The following is a 24,466-nucleotide window of genomic DNA, read 5'->3' on the forward strand; positions in this document are numbered from 1 at the left end:
TTGTTTTTATTTTGTGGCGAAACCATGGGGATTGTGGGACATGCACGCGCATCGCCACTGACGCACTTACGCCAATGGGGCGAGTCAACGCACCGCGGCTCAGGGATCGCGGCAGCGGCAGCGGCTGCTCTTAATCAGCAGAGACACATCCTCTCTCCTCTGTCACACAAAGTCTGAGCAAACTTTAGTATCTGCGTCTTTGGGCTAAACACAAGCTCCAACGCTATTGACCAGTGATCAGCTGCTCGATTCTTCACCGCACCACTCACAGATTGGAGCTCCGTGCGCTCTGGAGAGACCAGGCAGCCACAGGGCTGGGACACATGTGGAATGGGTATACAGTCCAAGCAGAAATAAAATAAATAATATGCAATATATATCAATGTGTTTCCAGTAATTCCCTTTAAATATAATTACAAAAAACACCAATAAATTTTGCAAATTTGGATTTTGTTTGTGGGATACTGTTATTTCTTATCAGTGGCTCAGCAGCACTGACGATGCCGAACCAAGAGGGCGCAGCATATCGTGCGCCCAGCAGTCGATGCGCACTCGCAGTTAGAGAACTGTAATTGTATAAAAGTTCTATCAGAAAGCCGCATGCCTGGACAGAAGGTGTATATTTTTTAATGTAGGATTTGGAGTTTGATTGATTAAAGCGGAGCAACTGAATGCACAATGACGCACATGCTTGGAGCCTTCTGGACGGAGATGGATGAAATTTTTTCAATGGCACATTTCCATGCGCCGGAAATCCGGCACGGCGCCGGAAAACTTTAAGCCCTGAATTATTTATATAGCGCCGGTCACAATCCAAATTGTCTCAAGACACTTAACAGAACCCGTAAGCCTGAACCTCCAGAGAAAGCCCTAAGGCGATAGTGGCAAGAGAAAACTCCCTTTTAATGGGAAGAAACCTTGAGCAGAACCAGGGTCATATGGGGGGACACATCTGTGGCTGGCTGGCTGGGTTGAGAGGGACAGAAGAAGTAGAGGGGGTGGGGTGGGGGAGGGCGAGTTAGAGTGCCTATATAATGAGAGTGGCGACAACTGGGGATTTGAAGCCATTATGTTTCCATTCACTCAATATGGGACGCGCAGCGCGAGGTGCACATTCACGAAAACTATGGATTGTTTACTGATTTCAAGACATGTTTTGGACAAAATAATTTACTCGCTTGTTTTGTCTGGATGTCCAAGGTTGGATTATGGCTGTTTTGTGGAATATTTTCATCTGTGACTAGTTTTGAGCCTTCAAAGGTGAGTTCTGCTGTTTACGTTATTTGCTGTTTGTTGGACAAATGTGTTTATATTACTCGCTGTGGTAATCACATCTGAAAGTGGTTTATACCGGCGGATTCATGAGAATCTAAGCTTTCCGTGGGTGTATAATGTTTCTATCATCGAGCTTGCAGCTTCGGTCAATTTAGTAAAATACGTTTTCCCGTCCGCCTGTACGGTGCTGCAGCTGTTAGCATATGACTAACAGCATCCTCATGCTAACGGCGGCTAACAGCCCAGAAACAGGTGAAGAACACGGAGCCTGTTCGGGTCATATGAGGCTGATAAGTGACTGCAGGTTGGACGGAAAATAGAAAATAGGAAACAGAAAACTGTCAGCTGTTTGTTGAATTCGAAATCATGTGAATGAACAGGGAGGCTGTTGTCGAAGCTCAGATGGGCCGCTGAAGTTTAACGGGTTACCCCGTTAAACTTCAGCGGCCCGTATTTCATGCATCTCCATGCATGAAAATGGACAAAGTCAAAATAACCACAACTGCCTAAAATCACATCAAACTTTTCTATCTGTCATTCACCCATACATCATAACATGAAAGTACATACATGGGACTAACCTGGTACAAAAATCATGATGAAGTCGGTTTCCATCCCACTCTTCGGACTTTATTTTCCCACAGTTTCATTCTTTCACTACTCCTGGGAAATCTAAACATGTGTAATCCCTTCTCGGATCGATTTGTGTACCCAAAGGCACAACAGCCCGTCATTTTCCAGGTATTTATGAAGCCAAAAAAGTCAGAGAATTACTCTCTGCGTTGTAAACAACGTTAACAGGCATAACCGGCGTTCATAAATAGGAAACAAAATGGCTCCTATAGATCACGTGACCAAAATTTTTTGGACCCGTCATGTCGCCACTCTCATTATATAGGCACTCTAGGGCGAGTTATGGGAGAAGAAGGGGGTGAGGTTGTTGCGGTTCATTATGTGCTGAAAACTCAGAGTTTGTCAGAAGTTGAAGTAGTATGACTTTGCTGTTAGCGAGATGGCAAGTCAAGAATGTGGAAGTGACAAGTGTCTCTTGATGCGTTGAAACAATGAGTCAGCTTCTCTGGAGCCTTGCTTGCTTGGTACAGTCATCAATGGTGCCTTGTCTTTTTTTTTAGCTGAGCAGTGCTACGAGCAGCAGGAGGATGTCACGATCTGGCATGCAGCATCAGCCAGATGGAGGATTGTTGTGGTTTATAACATGATCTAAGCACCTAGAGTTTGTCAGAAGTTGGAATAATTGAACTTTGGTGACAGGTAAGGTCTTTCTCTTAGTGCTTTCTGAAGACCCTTAACAGTTAGGTCAGAGATTTCATGTGGAGGGACATTGTTAGAAGTTCTGCCAGGAGTGTTCTGCCAATCATTTCTAGATGTGGCGGCTTCCTCTGGGCCCTTGCTTACTTTGGGCATCAACACTGGATTGAGTGAAAGTTGAGGAGGGAGTAATTACGTTTTGGTCTTCCATGAGAAGAGCCTTCCTGGTTGTAGCTGGGAGCAGATGACGAGTGAATGCGCTGGAAAACAGAGAGAGGATTTCTGATTGCAGCCATCTCTTCGGGACATGCACTGTGGTTAATGGCATATCTGGAGCGGTGCTGATCCCCTCATCTTCAGGGCCTTGTGGATTTGTCTGATTAGCATGGCGTGGAGGAGATCTGGAGCTGGGCTGAATGCCCTCTCATCGAGAGTTGAAGGATGAGCGGTTCGTGGTAAGTCAGAGTTTCCTAAAACTTTCAGACTGGCAGCATGGCTGAGCAATGCTGTGTGTTCCTCTGTGCACAAGAAGCAAGAACAAACAAGTGGAAAGGGCAGAGTGGAATATATCGACATACTCCAGGAAGAGGAGTGATTGAGATATGCTTCTGCTCCTGAACTTCAGCTCAAGATTTTCTCTCCATTTAAATTACATAAGATAAGTACATATAAGTCTCTTATGTCAAAAGTGTCTTTGTTCTGCTCAGGACACCTACCTAGTTGAGACGTCGCACTGTGTCCATCCAGTCTGTTATTTATGTTTTTCTGGCTATAGGTTCTGGGTCAGTCTTCATTGTTCAGTAGTTTGTTTCCAGATCTTTTTAATGTAAATTTCCTCCCCAGTCTTGAAAAGTTGCACACGGACTTCAACTAACCACAGCCAAACCAAAATCATACACACTTTGACAAACAACAACATAAAAAAAAGATGATTCTTTACTTACATATATAGTCAGATATATTTTGTACTGTCTGTACAATTTTCTTAGACAACAATACATTTTTTTTTTTTTTGCTACAATATCAATTTAAACATTTTCTAGTTTGTCAGAAATACTTGGTTGGATGTGGTTGAATGGGGGGTGGTTGTGCAGTTAAAATCCATCTGTATGGAAACAACAGCTGTTGAGAAATGGTTTCACCAAAACAGTCTGTGAAAAACTAGTATTTATGAGGGCTAGTAAGCAGAAATATGCATGTAGTCCTCTTAACAGGCCATGTGGAGTGCTCTAGTCCTGTGCATGATTCAAAATGCCCCTGTACGCACAGGGGATCTACAAGTAAGGCAAGTGCTCAATAAGGCATGTATTTAATTCTGTATAATTTTTACTTAGATAGATAGATAGATAGATAGATAGACTTTATTTTCTGCAGTGACAGACATTTTCATTTGACAAGGCTCCAACAATAAAATGCAACATATTTATAAATAAAATAACATATTTATACTCTCATTGGATTTTTATTTTTTATTTTGTTTGAACATCAACCGCTTTTGTCTTTTTGTCTGTCTTATTTACCCTTCTTTCTTTCACTGCCTTTGCCATTTAGTTGTTCTGTGTGTTCTCTGTTTCTCTCTGTGGTTTTCTGCCCATAGTGCTGATTCTTCACATCTCCTCCTCTCTTCCCACCCATTAAAATTTGCTCCTTTAGTCCCTCGCAGTTTTTCTATAATTTTTCACAGACATCTTGATACGTTGTGTGAAACAGAGTTTGGCATTGGTGGGATGCAGAGGTGCTCCTTACTGGCTTTATAGAGACAAAATGGTGGACAGTAGTGATCAGAGAAGATGGCAACTCCTGATGTTTCTTTATTGATTAATGCCACATTTCCAGTCTTCCAGGTCATGGTCACATGATTAAGCATGAAGTCACATGTAACAAATTTAAACGAGGAATATTCCTATTTCAGCTACTCCTTCCAGCTTCTCGTGGGTCCTCCCAAAGTATTTCCAGGACTCCAGTGTGTGCAACAGCAGCTATCCAACTCCAAGCTGGTTTACAATGTCTAAGTCCCTTTCAGTTCAGCAGTTAATGAATCTTTAATCCAACCAAGACCACAGCAAACTGCTGAAGCTAGTAGCTACATCTGAACAACATGGAGTATTAACAGTTAAATGAGTTCTACACTGATTGTATGGTTTCTCTTGTTAAACATATTAAATATGCAATATGATACAACTTTCTAGTAGTGGCTCATCTTGATATAATGCATTGCGACCAAACGAGGAACAATGAAGATTTTTCAGTTTTTCCTGTTCTGCCAGCAAGCTCTAACTGCTGGTAGAATAACTTGTAATATGTGAGGATGGACACACTGTTCACTAACACATTATCACCTGATACCGCTATCAGGTATGGATGGATTCACTTTTTATTTAACTCTATTTGAGGTCAAAGAACCACAACTAATAACTATGAAACTGGCTGTTAAATGCTTGCCATGGCCTTCATTAGTTAGCTTGCCATGCTAACTTCTGAAGGTCATTTGGTGCTAAGCAGACAGCGGTACTGAAGGCTAATCAGAGCTTTTTCTTTGAAACCAGGTACATGCTACTGCTGCTGCTAGGGTTGATTAAAACAGAGAGACTGATAAAACCATTTTGTGGGCCATAAAACAAACACAGTGAGATATATACATAGGTATTTTATCCATCCTTGATGCTATTTTTTTTTTTTTTGAATTGGCGACATATTAAAGTTCAGGAGGGCATTAATAAAATCTTACAGATTTGTCTTAGTGATTCTTTTATAGGTCGACTTTGACTCAGTGAGAGAACCCACTGTTGTAGAAAACAACAGAAATGGAATGAGGAGGGCATGAAGACGAAGAGCGGTAAAAGGGGGTTATATGAGTTAGCCTCTGCATCCTTAGGGCAGAGAGGACTTGCACAGCTGAGGTCCTCCTCAAGGCTCGGTAGATACACTACCAAAGTCATGCTTAATTAGTCTCAAGAGCAGCAACAAAGCCAATGGAAAAAGCCCCAGAGATGCAGCTACGATTTGAAAAAAAAACTCTCTATGAGTCCTGATACAGTCGTCAGTTCTTTGTTTCCTACTTTAGTGTTACCTCTGACTATAATGAACTTTTGTGTTTATGAGGTTAATATTGATCCCCCTCTAGGCATGGAACAAACCCCCACACCCTCTCACTGATAAAGCATGAAGTCAATGCACTGAGATGGTTAATGAACACTACGCCTAAATGCATTTGTAAGATGTATTCACCCTATCCGTCCAAATGCTTCAGTGTGCATTTTGGGTATGAGGAAAGAAATTATTGTGCAGTTTTCTCCTTTATTTTTTAAATATCAGTAAACTACATTTTTCTTCCTTCAAACACATCCACACACTGACTACATTTATATGCCATCAATATTCAGGTTAAGGTCAATATTCCGGTTTCTGAAACATTTGGAATAACCCGTTTACATGTCTAAACAGACATGTCATGTTGTGTGACGCTGTGCTGACGCTGTGTGGCGCTGTGTGGCGCTGTGGTGCCGCGTGTGGGTTACGCCATGTCTGTTTACCTCTCCTTGTGTATTTCTGGTGGGTCGCGCGCCAGATGCAGCATACAAGTAGTTGCCATACTCAGAAGACCAAGATTCCTTTCGGATGAGGAATGCGCAGAACGCAAACTAATGTTTCTTTCTATGGGGATGTTCCGATGCGCATTTATATGACGAGAAATTAGGGTTAGAAAAGGAGTAACCCAGGGGTCTTATTTGGGTTTTTAAAAACCCGAATATGAGCATATTCGGGTTTTTGCGGGTGTTTACATGGCCGTACGCAACCGGGTTATTGCTAATATTCCGGTTAAGAAAGGGTTTTTGACTGCATATAAACGTAGCCACTGATGCATTGGATGCATTCCAGACTTTGAGATTAGTAGACTAAACACTCCTCAGACAAGTGTGCATTTGAATATGGAGAGAGCTGTACTAAAAGCATGACACCAGCACACAAGTAGCTGATGTAATCATTTCGAGTAATGGCATATCATATACTTAAAAGTTCAACTGCCATCATGACTTTTAAGGGAAAGTGACCAGGGTATTTATTTAGGAATGAAGCTGGCATGTTCAGATGCTGTCAAATTAACAGAAAGGAGTGAACATCTTGGAGTGCATGTCCAAAAAGGGCTATAATGAAGAAGCATTTAGTGTCACAAACATCTGGTCCATCTTAGTTATGCTTTACAATTTCTTGAAGGTTTACGAATCATATGGTCATCGTGAACAAAATGTTAGTATGTGTGCAACAAAAACGGTTAATAATTTCATCACAATGTCAATGTCTCTTGACAGTGATACAATCATTAAGAAGTTTATAGCACAGAAAATGATTAACATAATTTATAGCAATACAGTTCAGTATAATTTTATTTATTTAATTCAATTTTCTTTGACAGTATAAAAAACTATTGTCCCAAGTTTACTTGACATTTCATTTGCCATGAATTAATGATGATTGCTATTAGAAATCATTGTTTGCTTTGCATTAATTTATCCTAGTGAGTATCTTTTATTACTGTTAAGTTGCTGAAATGTATAGAGCTGCTGAGTTGAGTGAATTTACTGCAATGCGCAGCCACTTTTCACCTACTGTCACGACCACGAGTATGTGGAGAGTTACACATCTTATTTTTCCAGGTGCTGGGTTTCAGTGTTGATATTCTATTTAAGTTCCAAGTGAAATTGCAATTATTTAGTTCAGCATAAAACCACATGTCAAAGAAGTCAGAAATCCAAGTGCAGACAGAAAAAAACAGACTCGACTTAAGTAAAAAGTTTATTTTTAAATATAGCAAATAATTAATCACAAAGCGAATGTGCAGTGCACAAGGAACAATGAGTGGGGAAGGGATAAAGACTAGTGAAGGGCTGAATGGGATCTGGCTGAGACTGGGAAATATGGGAACAATGAACACAAAAGCAATACAGAGAACTATAGCAACCTCTGGAATAAACAAGAGGAATAATTAAACAGTAGTATCTAGAAGGTGACCCAGAAATACCAACACTGTAGGAACCAAAACGTCCTACAATTTAATAATACAATTCAGATTTAATCCTAGGAATTTTCATATATTTATCAGGAGGGCTTACTGACCAAGACCAAGTACTACAAGACAAGAAGCAGTATCGAGTATTGAGGAAACTACAGACAGCCCTTTCTACATGTCTGGATAATTTATAATTAAAACTTAACTAATGAAGTTCCTGCTGTTGCTCTTTGTGTAAATGTGTGCAGCTCTCCTTTTTGGTCAAATTTTTTGATCCTTGTAGAGCAGTCTGATGCTGCAGGTTTGTAATGAAATAAAAAATAATAATTGTAAACAGCTGGAAACTAAAAAGGGATTCTTTGTGTCACAGCTCACTTGCCTGATGTGAAGACATGTAGTTCTACACAACAAAATAAATTACCATAGCTGTGCAGATGACACAAATTTAGATCACCATATCACCAGAGGTTTATAGTCCCATACGAACACTGATGCATCGAACAAGTGAATGACTGGATGTGCAAGTAAATTCTTCAGTTAAACAAAGAAAAAACAGAAATACTTGTTTTTGGAGCCAAGAAAGAAAGGTTAAAGGTTACTGTTCAGCTTCAAATCAAGCCAGAAACCTTGATGTAGTCGACTCAGACCTCAATTTCAGAAGCCACATTAAGCCAATTACAAAATCAACCTACCATCACCTTGAGAATATATCAAGGATTAAAGGACTAATGTCTCAGCAGGATTTAGGAAAACTGGTGCATGTATTTATCTGTAGCAGACTTGACTACTGTAACAGTGTCTTTACAGGACTCCCTAAAAAATCCATCAGATGACTGCAGCTCATACAGAATGCTTCTGCTCGAGTACTAACGGACCAAAAAAGTATATCACACTACTCCAGTTCTTACATCTCTACACTGGCTTCATGTCTGCCAGGGAATAGATTTTAAAATCCTGCTGATGGTTTATAAAGCACTTAATGGTTTAGGCCCAAAATGCATAGCTGATCTGCTGGTACTTTATGAACCATCTCAACCTCTGAGGTCATCAAGTACTAGTCTGCTTTCAGTCCCTAGAGTTAGAACTAAACATAGTAAAGCAGCGTTTACTCATTATGCTCAACATATCTGGAACAAGCTCCTCGAAAGCTGTTGGTCCGCTCCAACTCTCACTTCTTTTAAATCAAAGCTCAAGACTTTAATTGTGTTCTTTTATGCTTGTCTGAATGGTTCAAATGCTTTTAATGTAAAGCACATTGAGTAATGAAATGTGCTATACAAATAAATATGCCTTGCCATACCTTGCCTTGCCTTGCTGTACACAGTGTGACTTGCTGTTAGATCCTGGTCCAGACTGATTCACTCTCCATGCTCTTGGCAAAATGTATAGTTAAAAGAATTTAATTAAGTTTAAAGGGATAGTTCGGGATTTTTGACATGAATCTGTATGGTATCCTCGTCAGGAGTGTTGTGCATTCACACAGACTTACCCCCGACAGCGTCCAGTGAGCAGAGATCCTGTCCGGTTTTGGTCCAGATGAAGGTAGTCCGGCAAGTTTGCTGGGGTAACGAAAATAAAGCGTTTTTCTTCTAAAACCAATATGTGTTCGAAAGAGTGATATATTTGCATCACAAAACCATTGTCCACGAAAAAGTCAGACCTCGTAAACGCTTGGCACTATTTTCTCTCCCTTCATATCACTCCGCGCTGCCTCCAGCTGGCAGCCGCGCACCACTTTTCTTTTGTTTGGCAGTGTTTTCGTGCTCAGACCAGCGACGCTAATCAGCTAACTTCAGAAAATGGTGCAGACTTGTGACTATCCAGGCTGTACCAACAAAAATGTGGCTGCATCTCCGCACACATTTAAACGTTTTCCCGTGTCGGACGTTGCTCTGAGGCAACTTTGGCTTATTGCTCTAGGCTTCAATGTAAACACTAAACTGGCTAAGGTTAAAAAGCTTCGTGTTTGCAGTGCGCACTTCAGCAATGATGACTATGTTTCTCTAAGCCCAGGACAGAGGAAGAAACGTGTGTTGAAGAGTGCTGCTGTCCCTGCACCGCAGGTAAGAACATAGACCGCAGTGTAATAACAAAGTTGTGCCGCAATGTTTTCAAGCGAGCGGTTTTGTCAAGAATCAGCAAGTAATGTGTGCAGCAAATCAATCAATGTCATATTACCAGTGAAGCTTTTACAAATCATAATTTAACTCATCATCATAACTATGTAGAGTGTTGTTTTTATCGTCAGTGGAATAAATGTGTTATTATTGTCGTCAGTGGACTATTCCAATCACAGTATAGGCTTGCATAATGTCAGCTGTTTACGAATTTATAAATGACGAGGGGGGTCAGTGTCATTTGGAAATCAGTCAAAACATGACATGAACAACACAAAGCTTATGCTCTATGGATAAATATTCTGACTTGTCAGAAACACTGTAAAGTGGATGCATGTATTGTCTGCTCTTAAAAAAAATCTAAGAATAATTGTACAGAAACATATTTGTCACTGTTACTATTTGTATAAAGTAAAATGTTTGATATAATAATACTGTTAGTGTGTTTGTAAAACATGATTGAGATTCTTGTAATCTACAATGCAAAAAAATATGTTATGTTTTCAAAGGCATGCACTCCTCTTGCAATGGCTGCAACAGCACAGTCTGATTCAGTCCCTGAAGAAGTGGACCAAGCGTTTTCTGGACTCCCTCAGTCAACCCCTCTGAAGTCTAGATTTGAGCATGAACACTTGAAGATGGTTCTTACCAGCCCAACAGAAGCAGTTCCAAGAACCAAACCATCAACATCTGGTACATACTTAGCCCTGCCTCCCACCTGGACACAGTTACAGGTAGGCACACATTCTCATCTCATTTTGCACACAGTTTGTCAGAATAAAAAGCAAACAATTTCACAAGGTCAAAATATGAAGATGACTCATTGCACACTGTAAATGAAATCCACATAAATGCAGTCAGCCACTTTAGTTTGACTTAGACTTCACTTTATTCTTTTTCTTCATTCATAGTCAGCAGTGGCATCTGAGAAGCTGGATACAAGCATGAATTCCATAGAGGCACCTTGTGAAAGAGAGGACAGCACATTTATTCCACTGAGTAGTGAATGTAGATCCACAAGATCATCTTCCTCAGACGTGAGCATTGTGGGAGCAGAAAGGAGAGGTGACTGGTCTGAGAGGAAGTGGATTGTCAACGAGTTGGCCCTTATGGAACTGTTTGCAACTTGTTACACATGTGGTGTATCCATTACTGACAAGAAAATCACCAGCAGTGGATCCAAGATCAAAATAGAATGGACATGTCTCAATCACCATACAGGAGTGTGGCAGTCCTGTCCTGATGTCCGTGGAATCCCTGAGAATAACTTAGTGTCCTCAGCAGCCATTCTTTTCACCGGAACAACACAAAATGAAATTGCAGAGTGGGCCGATCTTCTGAATTTACAGCTGCCGAAGAAGACGGCCTACTATTCACTACAATCAACCTATATGATACCTGTTGTTCACAAAGCCTACACTGATATGCAAGAAAAAAAATTATCAGAGCTCAAGGAAAAAGCATCTTATGGTGGACACACAGATATCGGTGGTGATGCGAAGTAGATATTTCTGTTATGGATCATAAAGTACATATGCTCGGTTGTGCTCTTACATTATAATTCAATCAAATCATGATTGCCAGCACTCCACATGTAAAGTCCTTGTTTGTCATCTACAGGTCTGACTCCCCCGGTTACAGTGCCAAGTATACCTGTTACAGCTTTATGGATGATGCAACAAAGAAGATAATAATGTCAGATCTAATTCAAGTAAAATATGAACAACCACATTGTCAAGTTAGTTATCGGATGTCTTTTAGCACCATGTTCTGTTTTTAAAAGGCCTCCTTGCATGTCTTTTATGCTACAATGAACAATGCAGGTATCGGAGGCTACCAGTTCCCCTGCAATGGAGTCTGTAGGTTTCCGCAGGGGCCTGAATCGTCTGCTGGACTCTGGAGTTAGTGTTGATGTTATTACTACATCAATACGGAAGATCATGAGGGAGTCCTAGTATGTTCCCAAACTGTCTATGAATCTTTTCTTTGTGGGAGCTGCTGCCAAGAAAAGCAATACGATGCAGTTTAAAAAGTCTTGCTGCTACATAAGAGGAAAGGATGGAACTCTCCATTGAAAGGGAACACAGAGAGCTGACGGTCTGTATCAGCTGGACGGTGCTGACTATGATGAAACATTTTCACCAGTGGTACGATTCAGCTCAATTCGTACACTGTTATCCTTCGCTGTGCAGAACAACCTACAAGTACATGAAATGGATTTTGTGACTGCTTTCCTAAACGGACACTTGGAAGAGGAAATCTAGATGGAGCAAGCAGAGGGTTACATTCAGCCAGGACAAGAACATCTGGTGTGCAAACTGAACAAAGCGATATATGTACTGAAGCAGTCTCCACGCTGCTGGAGCAAAGCCTTTACACTGTTCATGAAAAGTATTGGTTTTACACAGAGTGCTTCAGACCAGTGTGTATTTGTCAGATCAGGTCAGGAGTTGGAAATATTGGCTGTGTATGTTGATGATTTGATTTTGACTTCAGAGTGAACAGAGAGCATGAACAAGCTGAAAAACACTCCGAAGAAGCACTAGAAGATGAAGGACATGGGTGAGCTGTCCTACACACGTGGACAAAATTGTTGGTACCCCTCAGTTAAAGAAGGAAAAACCCACAATTCTCACTGAAATCACTTGAAACTCACAAAAGTAACAATAAATAAAAATTTATTGAAAATTGAATAATCAAAAACAGCCATTACTTTTGAATTGTTGATTAACATAATTATTTAAAAAAACAAACTAATGAAACAGGCCTGGACAAAAATGATGGTACCTCTATAAAAGATTGAAAACTATTTGACCAGAGTGACATGATTAACTCAGGTGTGTCATTTAATTGACATCACAGGTGTTTCCAAACTCATAATCAGTCAGTCTGCCTATTTAAAGGGAGACAAGTAGTCACCCTGCTGTTTGGTGAAAAGGTGTGTACCACACTGAACATGGACAACAGAAAGCGAAGGAGAGAATTGTCCCAGGACATCCGAAAAAAAATTATAGACAAACATCTTAAAGGTAAAGGCTATAAGACCATCTCTAAACAGCTTGAAGTTCCTGTGACAGCAGTGGCTCATATTATTCAGAAGTTCAAGACCCACGGGACAGTAGCCAACCTCCCTGGACGTGGCCGCAAGAGGAAAATTGATGACAAATTGAAGAGACGGATCGTTCGAATTGTATCCAAAGAGCCCAGAGCAACCTCCAAAGAAATTAAAGGTGAACTCCAAGGCCAAGGTACATCAGTGTCAGATCGCACCATTCGTTGTTGTTTGAGCCAAAGTGGACTTCATGGGAGACGACCAAGGAGGACACCACTGCTGAAAAAAACCCATAAAAAAGCCAGACTGGAATTTGCAAAAATGCATGTTGACAAGCCACAAAGCTTCTGGGAGAATGTCCTTTGGACAGATGAGACCAAACTGGAGCTTTTTGGTAAGGCACATCAACTCTATGTTCATAGACTCAAAAACCAAGCATACGAAGAAAAGAACACTGTCCCTACGGTGAAACATGGAGGAGGCTCAGTAATGTTTTGGGGCTGCTTTGCTGCATCTGGCACAGGGTGTCTTGAAAGTGTGCAAGGTACGATGAAATCTGAAGACTATCAAGGCATTCTGGAGAGAAATGTGCTGCCTCGTGTCAGAAAGCTTGGTCTCAGTCGCAGGTCATGGGTCTTCCAACAGGACAACGATCCAAAACACACAGCCAAAAACACCCAAGAATGGCTGAGAGAAAAGCGTTGGACTATTCTAAAGTGGCCTTCTATGAGCCCAGATCTGAATCCCATTGAACATATGTGGAAGGAGCTGAAACATGCCATTTGGAGAAGACACCCATCAAACCTGAGACAACTGGAGCTGTTTGCTCATGAGGAGTGGGCCAAAATACCTGTTGACAGCTGCAGAACGCTCATTGACAAATACAGAAATCGTTTAATTGCAGTGATTGCCTCAAAAGGTTGTGCAACAAAATATTAAGTTATGGGTACCATCATTTTTGTCCAGCCCTATTTCATTAGTTTGTTTTTTTTAAATAATTATGTTAATCAACAATTCAAAAGTGATGGCTGATTTTGATTATTTAATTTTCAATAAATTTTTATTTATTGTTACTTTTGTGAGTTTCAAGTGATTTCAGTGAGAATTGTGGGTTTTTCCTTCTTTAACTGAGGGGTACCAACAATTTTGTCCACGTGTGTACATTCTGGGCATCTCAGTGATTCAAGACAAGGCAAGAAACCATGTTATACTTCATCAGAGACAGTATATTGAGATCATCTTGCAAAAGTATGGAATGGACGGTGCCAATCCTGTTTCAACCCCAGCTGACACAAATGTGAATTTGAAAAAGAATGATGATGTCAGTACGTCTGTAAATCCAAGTATCTATCAGTCAATGGTTGGAAGTTTACTGTATGCTGCTGTAGGAAACATCTTGGTCTTTGGAATTCCAGAGGAGATCTTAGGATGGGGGTCTTGAACCCACAGACTGTCATTTTGGACATTGGACAGGTCCAGAACTCTCTCCTCTCACCCAGTTTCTGGAGGAAAATTGGGACACATGTATTTCTTTGTGTGCTTTCATTTACAGTAAAGGACTCTCAGACCTCCTGCTGAGGGATAGAGTTCCCTGCAGAACATTAACACCTTGGAAAAACCATTTGAAAGACAATGACTCTGACTTTATGCTGTGAATGTTTTCTTTTAATCAACACTTATTCAGACCTAACCTTCCTTCCCCCAGGAATGCCATGTTGTCTCCCGCCCTTGCAGGATCTGATAAAGGACAGGGTCGTAAAATGGATAACTGGTTGCAGACTGGTACCAACTTCTAACTGAAACAAAACATACTCAAAATTCATATTTCTGAGATGTATTTTGTGTTTTCAGGTTTACCAAAGTTACAGTAAGGACTTCATCTATAACATATTCAAAATTTGTGTTTTTATATAGAGTAGAACCAAACTTATTAATTTTTGGGGTTTAATCCAATTTCTTCCAGTCCCACAGTGCCCCCTGCTGACGTTGGAGGATACGATGATTTCGGAATGAATGTCATTATTAACCTCTGAATTTATTTTCAATTGAGAATGTAAAAGGTGAAACTTGTGCTATTCATTACCATATGTATGACATGTAATCATATCTTCACTGAGACATATTTTTAGTGTCTAGAGCACATTCACATATAGTTTTATTGAATTAAATGACTCACATATTTGTTAGCCTGTATAATAAGACATGTGTTCACTTTTAGTTGACGGGATTATGGTGAGGAATAAACAGATCGTGTAAGCGCGTTTAATATCATGTATTTTAGTTCATTCTTAACCAACATCAATTCCCCTCTCCCCTGAAGACTAAGGAGAGTCATCAGGTTACTAGAAAAATCGCGCGAAAGTTCCTTCCCCCGCCCAGAGGTCTCCTGGCCAGATAAAGGCCGGACATCGCCTCTGCTCCTCTTCTTTTCCCCTCCTGAGTTGCTCCGAAAACACTGGATGAGCATCTCAATTTTCTTCTCTAAGACGCGTTCTTTTCTTTATCTTCTGAAGTTCCTTTGTTTCAGAGTTTGGGCTCTGGTAACTAGTTATCCTTTCATTTTCGTAATTTAAGTTAGACATTTTTGCTCACTTTCACGCAAGCCAAATTTATTCTTTGTTTTGATCCGTAATTTTTGACAAGAACTAATTAGAACCAGTTTTCGTTTTTTCTAAATTTTGCGGCGGCTCTCCAGTCAACATCCTTCACCCGGCTAACACCGGCTAAACTAGAGCGAGAGCCACCATTTTAATCAAGTGACTTTTTCATCAACCCTGGACGCCGGCTCTGCTCATCGCTCAACGCCTCGGAGATCTGCTGGCCCAGATCCACTTGTGCCGAACCAAGCTCCCACGGCAGGATGTCAATGCGTTGCCATAAAGACGATACGACGTTCCGGAACCAACGAAGTCCAGGCGCGTTGTAAAGACCGGCCCGCACATCCCGGCCAGGCGGAGACTCTGTTTGACAGTTCTACGAATAAGTAAGACCAGCTGAGCTTTCTCTGTTCCTGATTTGGGTTGATGTCACTAACCACTTGATTATTTAAATCCAACCACTTCGTTTTCTTTTTGCGTATCGATCGTAGTCCAAATTATCGTCTCATTGAGTCAGGTCGTCCGCTATCTGGCTTCTGTCACCATAATCCTCATATTTTAATGTCCAGATTTGGATCTAATCAACACAAACACAATCTCACATACACAAGCACACACACCCACACACGTATTCATGCACGTACACACACGTCACATTTCTCACTGTACATAGCTCACCTGTATTGTTTTGGCAGAATAGTTAATAAATGTTTTCACTTAGACCAATCCACCGTCTTGTGCGTTTTCTGTGTGTGAGAACTGAGGTCAATTTCAACCGAGAATTCTAGACTTTCAGATATCAGACTGATCAACTCTATTTCAACAGGAATCTCCTTGAGATTCTGTCTAAATTAATAATCTCCCCGGATAACCGGGGTGGTGCCCCTTTTTATTTAACGAGTGCAATAATCGCTTCAGTAGTTTACCCTACACTGCCATGGCGACAAGACCAGACATAGTACAAGCAGTGAGTCTTGTTTCAAAGTTCAGTGCAAACCCAAGCAATGCACATCTCATGGCTGTGAAAAGCATCCTTAGATACTTGAAAGGAACACTTAACTTGCGACTGAAATACCAACATTCAGACACAGGAGCTTTGGTTGGATTCTCAGATGTTGATTGTGCAGGCGATCAAGATGATCGGCGCTCTACTACCGGAAACATCTTTCTTCTTGCTGGAGGAGCTATCAGTTGGCTTAGCATGAAGCAGGCAACAGTCGCACTCTCAACTGCAGAAGCTGAGTATGTCACTTTAAGCCACGCTGCACAAAAAGGAACTTGGCTGAGACGACTACTAACTGAACTTGGAATGGAGACTACACCAGTAGTGATCCTTGAAGACAATCAAGGACCAATTGCAATCGCAAAGAACCCAGTTGACCATGCAAGAACAAAGCACATTGACATTCGCTACCACTACATTCGTGAATGTGTGGAAAATGGACAAATACAACTTAAGTATTGCTCAACCGACGAAATGAAGGCTGGTATTTTAACCAAGCCGCTGCCTAAATAGAAGTTTGAGCACCTCAGAGAGGAGATTGGACTGTGCCCAATGTAAAATGTGTTTAAAAAGTACGGTGGCCGACAGGTGCAAACGCGCTGCAAACGGCAAAAGCGCTGCAAACACAGAAATGATCCAAAACCAAAAACTCACAAACACATAAAACACATGCAAGAAAAAAGTGCTGCAAGAGAAACATTCTGTAATCACAGAAACAACGCAGAAGCAGACTTTCAAAATTACAAAACAAATGCAAACAAAAAAGGTGCAAATATATAAAAACACACACAAAACCCCAAAACAACCGCAAGAGAAAAACGCTGCAAATTCAATCCACAACGGAAGTACACCAGGTCACTCCACAACGGAAGTGCACCAGACACGAAGGAGAAGAAGAAGAAAGTGAAACTGTCTGTTTTTTAGTGTGAAAAGGAACGTTTTCATTTAGTTGTAGCATCATGTTTTACTTGGCTGGCATCTTTTATACAATATTATTTTATACAATATTATCGAAGAGCAGCATAGTTACGTAGATAATGTAGCGGGTTATAATGGAACCATATATAAACATCGTCTCCTCATATTGAACACTTTAAGTTTGGTGGTCAGGAGGTGACGAGTAGAGTGCAGGTAAATTATACAGGCCAGGGTGAGCCAATGTGAAGAAAAGCAACAGTGACATTGCCTGGAAGCAGTGAAGAGGCATTAGGACAAAGTGATAAGGTGATTAAGAGATGAGCATTTGACAAGCTCAAGTTTAAATGAAAAGCAAAGAAAGGTGCCAGAGAGAGAGGTAGCTGTAAAATAAAGTCCCTGTATGTAGCAGAAACATGCACATAATTACCTATTCCTCTGAGGTGGCCTTTCCTTATTTAGTGATTATCACTGTAATTTTAAAATGAGTTGACTGAATGCAGTCACCATAACACAGCATTTTATTGTCTATTTTTCCAGTCTGCCATGTTTTGCCCTTTTTGCGGCCAAGATCTGGGGACAGTTCAAGTCTTCTGCCATTCATGTGGCAAAAATGTACAATTCTTGGCACAAGCTGAAGACAACAGTAAGTAGTCTTTAAGGCCTCTTGGTACAACACAGGCCCGGACTGGCAATCGGGAGAGGCGGGACTTTTCCCGGTGGCCTGCCTCCTTATTGGCCTGCCTGGACAGGCCAGCCACGGACTGGCAGGCCAATGAAAAAAAGTTGATCGGCTTTTTGGCAGACAGGCCAGAGACAGCAGCGCGAGAAGCCTTACAGAGTACACGCCCACCCTCCTGTCACTCACACAAAGCAAGTGCTCTGAGCTCTAAATCAGAAGGATAGGGATTGGTCAAAGTGACATTTTTTAGAAGAAACGTGCCATGATTGGTTAGTTGCTTCATGGCCCGCCCCTTCATAACGAGAACGGTGAAGCACGCACTGCAGAGCGGTGATATGAGGCGAGAGAGTGGAAGGAGCGAAGATTATGGAGCACCCTTAAGTTTACAAACGGTCGGTTCTTCTCACAAATGCATCATGAGACTTCAAAGGCCAAAATATAATAAAAAATGTCTGGCCCAAATAAGCTCCACAGGTGTCAGGTGGGTTGCAGGAAGCCTGAAAACGTTTGAGACCCCCTCTTCAGGTAGGATAGGCAGTTGACTTACAATTTTCAGTTATAAAATGAACATTGGTGTTTGCATATACTATTAGCTATGACCAGCTGACATCTAAATGATTTGCTGACAAAATATATATTTTTTTAATTCCACATGTTATATAAATAATAGGAAAAGGAAAACATTGGAAAAATTGGTGAGGGTAGTGAAGAGATTACAGAAGAGAAAAGTACTGGACTGTATGGAGCTGTCGTTATGGTTGTGTTTAATAGACTTACTGTCTGTTTAGTAGTGTTGTAATTGCTATAACATAACTGTAAAAGGCATATTTGTGGAAGGAAAAAAAAACAAAATTTTGGTGCATTATCCCACGTGACACAACCCTTGCGGTGGCGGAAGTGGCCTGACTGATTGGAAATCTCCCGGCCTGAATTTCTTTCCCAGTCCGGCCCTGGTACAACATACCACTCTTCAGACCACCATTTGTGAGTTAATAATGTATTGTAACATACATTTAACAGGAATATTTGGCAGACCATATCTATACAATCTACTGTACTGTGTGTTCCTGTGTGTTCCAGATAATTATGCAAATTATCTCTCGAAGAAGGAGTAAAAATGAACTCGGAAAATTACACCAAGTTCTTGGAACAAAATTTTATACCATGGTACAAATCAAAGCCTGCCAGTTACAAGAAGAGCATCATCTTCATGCAGGACAATGCGCCAAGTCATGCCTCCAAGTACACAAAAGAGTGGCTGGCCAAGAAGAATTTCAAGGACAAACGCCTGATGATATGGCCCCCTGCTTCACCAGATCTAAACCCAATAGAGAATCTTTGGGCAATTCTCAAACAGGAGTTGTACACCAATGGCTACCAGTTTTTCTTCTAAGGACAGTCTTTGGAGAGCAATATTGACCACAAGCCAGAACTAGACTCTAAAACCATCAAAAAGCTCACATGCTCAGTTGATTCTAGACTGGTTAAAGTATTGCAGAAGAAAGGCGGTTATGTCAACATGTGATAAACACATTTTCAATTAAATATTGTTTAAAATTGTTATTTTTTATTATACCATTGTTGAATATTGTTTTAAAAATAAAGATTATCATGTTATATACTTGTTGGTATAAAATAAATGTGTTGTTTACTTTTAAAACTGAACTTTGTTTATTTTTTTATTTGACTTGCATAATTATCTGGAACAGTCATATTCTAGACAATTGGATTATTACACCTTTAAATAATAAAATATTCCAAAACTACCAAATAATGCTCACAATAGGCCTTTGCAATAGTAAAAAAGCAGATTTAGTAAAATTAAGCAAAAAGCCTCTTCACAATAACGAAAAATCACATTTGCATAATTATCTGGAACGCACAGTATATGCAAACTTTATATGAGTGAGCTGTAACAACCCTTGTACTACCTGTCTCACAGGTTTGTTTCTATGAGCTTTGTTTTGAACAAAGAAAAACACACGTTATTTTCATCATTAATCTTTCCTACAGGGCATTATAACATTTTAACATTTTATATACTGAGATGTACTGAATACACCATACATTTAAGTTTACCTGCAACAGTGCTTGGTCGTACATCAGGAGGGGCACTTGTGGGGTTCTCCTCAGGAGGCTTTTTAACCTGATCTGTTACAAATTTAATGTTTCTGCCACACAGACAACAAAACTCCGCAGAATCTATCACGGCAGTTCCACAAAATGGACAAGTACATCTGTGAGAGGAAAGAGCAGATTAGGAAGGTTATCTACTGTAGGTTATCAACTGTACGTCAGAGAGAGTGGAGATTGTGGGAATTTAAATATAACCCGTTTTAATATTCAACTTTCAGTCTACTGTAAGTGTGTTTGACGTGTTTTCTTTGTTCTGGTCTCATTTGAACCTCTCTCCACCGCCGTCTTCTAACGTGTTATGGACACCTGGCCGGGGGCATTATTGCTTGCATACAAGCTCTTATAAATCAAAGTTTCTAGCACGTGCGTAATTATGCTGCTCTTCGATAACATTGTAAAATATGCCAGCCAAGTGAGCCAAATAAAACATAAAGGAAAACGTACCTTTTCACACTGAAAGAAATTGCACGCCTTCTTTTTCTTCTTCTTCTCCTTCTTGTTCTTCTTCTTCTTCGTGTCTGGTGCACTTCCGTTGTGGATTGAATTTGCAACGTTTTTCTCTTGCGGTTGTTCTGGGGGTTTGTGTGTGTTTTTATACACTGCTCAAAAAAATTAAAGGAACACTTTGAAAATACATCATATTTCAATACGGGGAAAAAACAAACTGGATATTAGCATTGATATGGACTGGATAATGTGTTAGGAATAAAAAGTGCTACATTGTTTGATGGGAATGAAAATTATCAACCCCCCAGGATGGCTAAATTTAAGACACCCCAAAATCAAAGTGAAAAACTGATGTGGCAGGCTAGTCCATCTTGCTGAAATTCCTTGGCAGCAACTCAAAATGGTATTCAGTAGTTTGTATGGCCTCCATGTGCTTGTATGCATGACTGACGATGCCGGGACAAGCTCTGAATGAGACGACAGATGGTGTCCTGGGGTATCTCCTCCCAGAACTGGACCAGGGCATCGCTGAGCTCCTGGACAGTCTGAGGAGCAACCTGATGGTGTCGGATGGAACAAAACATAATGTTCCAAAGATGTTCTATTGGATTCAGGTCAGGTGAGCATGGGGGCCAGCTAATGGTATCAGTTCCTTCATCCTCCAGGAACTGCATGAGTTCTCTTACCACAGACTGGGCAATGCCCAGTCTTTTCAAGACTGGGCATTGTCGTGCACCAGAAGGAATCCAGGACCACTGCACCACTGTAGGGTCTGACAGCGGGTCAAAGGATTTCATCCTGATACCTAAAGGCAGTCAGAATGCCATTGTCCAGCCTGTAGAGGTCTGTGTGTCCCTCCATGGATATGCCTTCCCAGACCATCACTGACCCACCACCAAACCGGTCATGCTGAACAATGTCACAGGCAGCATAACGTTTTCCACGGCTTCTCCAGACCCTTTCATGCCTGTCACATGCGCTCAGGGTGAACCTGCTCTCATCTGTGAAAAGCGCAGGGCACCAGTGGTGGACTTGCAAATTCCTGTGTTCTATGGCAAATGCCAGCCGAGTTCCACGGTGCCAGTCAGCGAGCACAGCGGGCACTAGAGGACGCCGGGCCCTCAGACCACTCTCATTACATCTCTTTCTGATTGTTTGATCAGAGACATTCACACCAGTAGTCTGCTGGAGGTCATTTTGTAGAGCTATTGCAGTGCTCATCCTGCTCCTCCTTGTACAAAGGAGCAGATACCTGTCCTGCTGATCAGTTGAGGACCTTCAACAGCCCTGTCAAGCTCTCCCAGACTAACTGCCTGTCTCCTGGAATCTCCTCCATGTGCTTGAGAATGTGCTGGGAGACACAGCAAACCTTCTGGCAATGGCACGCATTGATGTGCCATCCTGGAGGAGTTGGACTGTCTGTGGAACCTCTGTAGGGTCCAGGTGTCGCCTCATGCTACCAGAAGTGACACTTACCCTAGCCAAATGCAAAACTAGTGAAAAACAGTCAGAAAACATTAGGAAGGGAAAAAAATGTCAGTGGCCTTCACCTGTAAACTCATTCCTGTTTTGGGGGTTGTCTCATTGTTACCCCTCTAGTGCATCTGTTGTTAATTTTATGAACACAAAAGCAGCTGAAACTGACTAAAAAGCCCCTCAGTTACTTACTTGACCAGCTCAGTATCCCACGTTTCACTGATTTGATGCAATACTTAAGTTAAAAAGTGTTCCTTTAATTTTTTTGAGCAGTGTATATTTGCAGCATTTTTTGTTTGCATCTGTTTTGTGACTTTGTAAGTCTTTGCTTCTGCATCGTTTCTGTGATTGCAGCATGTTTCTCTTGCAGCATTTTTTTCTTGCATGTGTTTTATGTGTTTGTGAGTTTTTGGTTTTGGATCATTTCTGTGTTTGCAGCGCTTTTGCCGTTTGCAGCGCGTTTGCATGTGTCGGCCACTGTAAAAAAGCCTGTACAGTGTTTATTGTTTTAAGAAAGGCTGTGTTGCACATGGTTGAGTTGAAAACAAAAAAATATGTGTTCTGTAATGTAATACAAGTTACAAGTATAAACAGTGAACAGTAGCCACAAACCACAAGTAAAATTAAGTGGGAGTGTTGTAAAAGTAATTTTACAATGTGAATTGTATGTACATTGCTGCCCTCTGGTGGCGCAGTTCTGTGAAAAAACACTAATAAAATGTGAAACGAACAATATAAACTGCATTTTTTAGTTCTGTATACCTTATTTCTTGTAGGAAATACATTTTGTATTATTTATGCCTGCGTCTTGTTTTGTGTCTCTACTCCTCTACTTGAGCCTCAGCTGAGCAGATTCATAACAACTATTGCAATTCCTTATTATCAGGACATCTTAAAACCTCTTAAAAACCTACAATTGATCCAAAACGCTGCAGTGAGAGTACTAATGGGAGTTAGCAAGAGAGATCATGTGTCTCCTATACTGGCTTCTCTTCATTGGCTTCCTGTGAAATCTAGAACAGAGTTTAAAACCCTTTTCCTGACATACTAAGCTCTGAATGATCAATCTCTATCGTATCTTAAAGACCTTATAGTACCACACTATCCTAGCAGAACTCTGCGCTCTCAGACTGCAGGCATACTTGCAGTTCATGGAATTTCTAAAAAACAGAATGGGAGGCAGAGCCATCAGCTATCTCTCTTGTGGAACCAACTCCCAGTTTGGGTTCAGGAGGCGGACACTCTCTATTTTTAAGAACAGGCTTAAAACATTCCTTTTTGACAAAGCTTATAGTTAGGGCTGACGCAGGTAATCCTGAGGGTGTCAACTGGAGTCTGCATGCATGGGGCACAACTGACTTCTTCTTCGACGTCCCTTAATTATGCCCCTAGGTAAACTGTTATAGGTCAAGGCTGCTGGGGGACCTCTGTCAATACACTGAGCCCCTCTCTCATTACCTATATATACCATAATTGCATTGCATTCACTTTGTCTCCCTGTGTCCTTTCTCCGTGTGTGCCTGGTCCCAGATCTGGATGCTTCTGATCTGTGGCTGCTGTCCCTACTGGCTTAGTCTCCATCATGTCCACTGTGGGATGCTGCCTCCAGATGCCTTTCTGCAGTCCACAGCTTCCAGCTACCCATTTCCACCATTCTACTCTCCATCACCCTTACTATGCTTGATATGCTTATCTACACATTGTGTGCATCTGACTACCAGCTATGTGCAGTATATTTAATGCCAGAGCCTTACACCATAATAGTAAATTTATGAATCAGTTTCATGGCTGGCTTGTACTTTGTATGTATCATCTATGTTACTCTTGTCATATATGTATCCCAATGTGTGTTATGTTTCTTTGTTCCCCACGACCCTCTTCTTCCATCCTTCTCCCTCCCTCTTCCCCACCCCCTCTACCTCTTCTGTTCAACCTTTTGGCCAGCAACAGATGGGCTCCTCCCATATGAGCCGGATTCTGATCAAGGTTTTTTCGCATTAAAAGGGAATTTTTTTTCTTTCCCCTGTCACCTTAGAGCTTACTCTGGGGGTTCAGGAATATGGATTCTGTCAAGCGTCTTGAGACAATCTGAATTGCAATTGGTCCTACATGAGTAAAACTGAGTTAAGATTGAACTGAATTACCTCATGAAACCCATTTAGAAAATTCCAAGGGCTTGCAAAGCTGTCATCAAAGCAAAGGTTGGCTACTTTGAGGAATCTAAAACATCAATCATATTCAAAGTTATTTTACAATTGTTTGTTACATAATTCCATATATCTTGCTTCATAGTTTTGATGTCTTCAGTGAGAATATATACCATCTGGAAAGTAGTCACAATAAAGGAAAAACATTAAATGAGAAGGTGTGTCCAAACCTTTGACTGGTAGCGTACATTTAGACCCTACGACTCTCCACAGTAAGTTAAATATAAGTATACCACACAAGTCAAGCAGATATGAGTTTTTGAAGGCTTACAGTTATGCTTG

The 24,466-nt window shown here is 41.0% G+C and overlaps 1 protein-coding gene across 3 annotated transcripts in view; it reads left to right on the top strand.

Moving 5' to 3' along the window:
- dok4 (docking protein 4) overlaps window positions 1-24,466 on the top strand; it is a 159,172-nt gene that overhangs the window by 93,393 nt on the left and 41,313 nt on the right. The window lies entirely within an intron of this gene.

The sequence above is a fragment of the Acanthochromis polyacanthus genome, chromosome 2, assembly GCF_021347895.1.
Source record: "Acanthochromis polyacanthus isolate Apoly-LR-REF ecotype Palm Island chromosome 2, KAUST_Apoly_ChrSc, whole genome shotgun sequence".
Lineage (NCBI taxonomy): Eukaryota > Metazoa > Chordata > Actinopteri > Pomacentridae > Acanthochromis > Acanthochromis polyacanthus.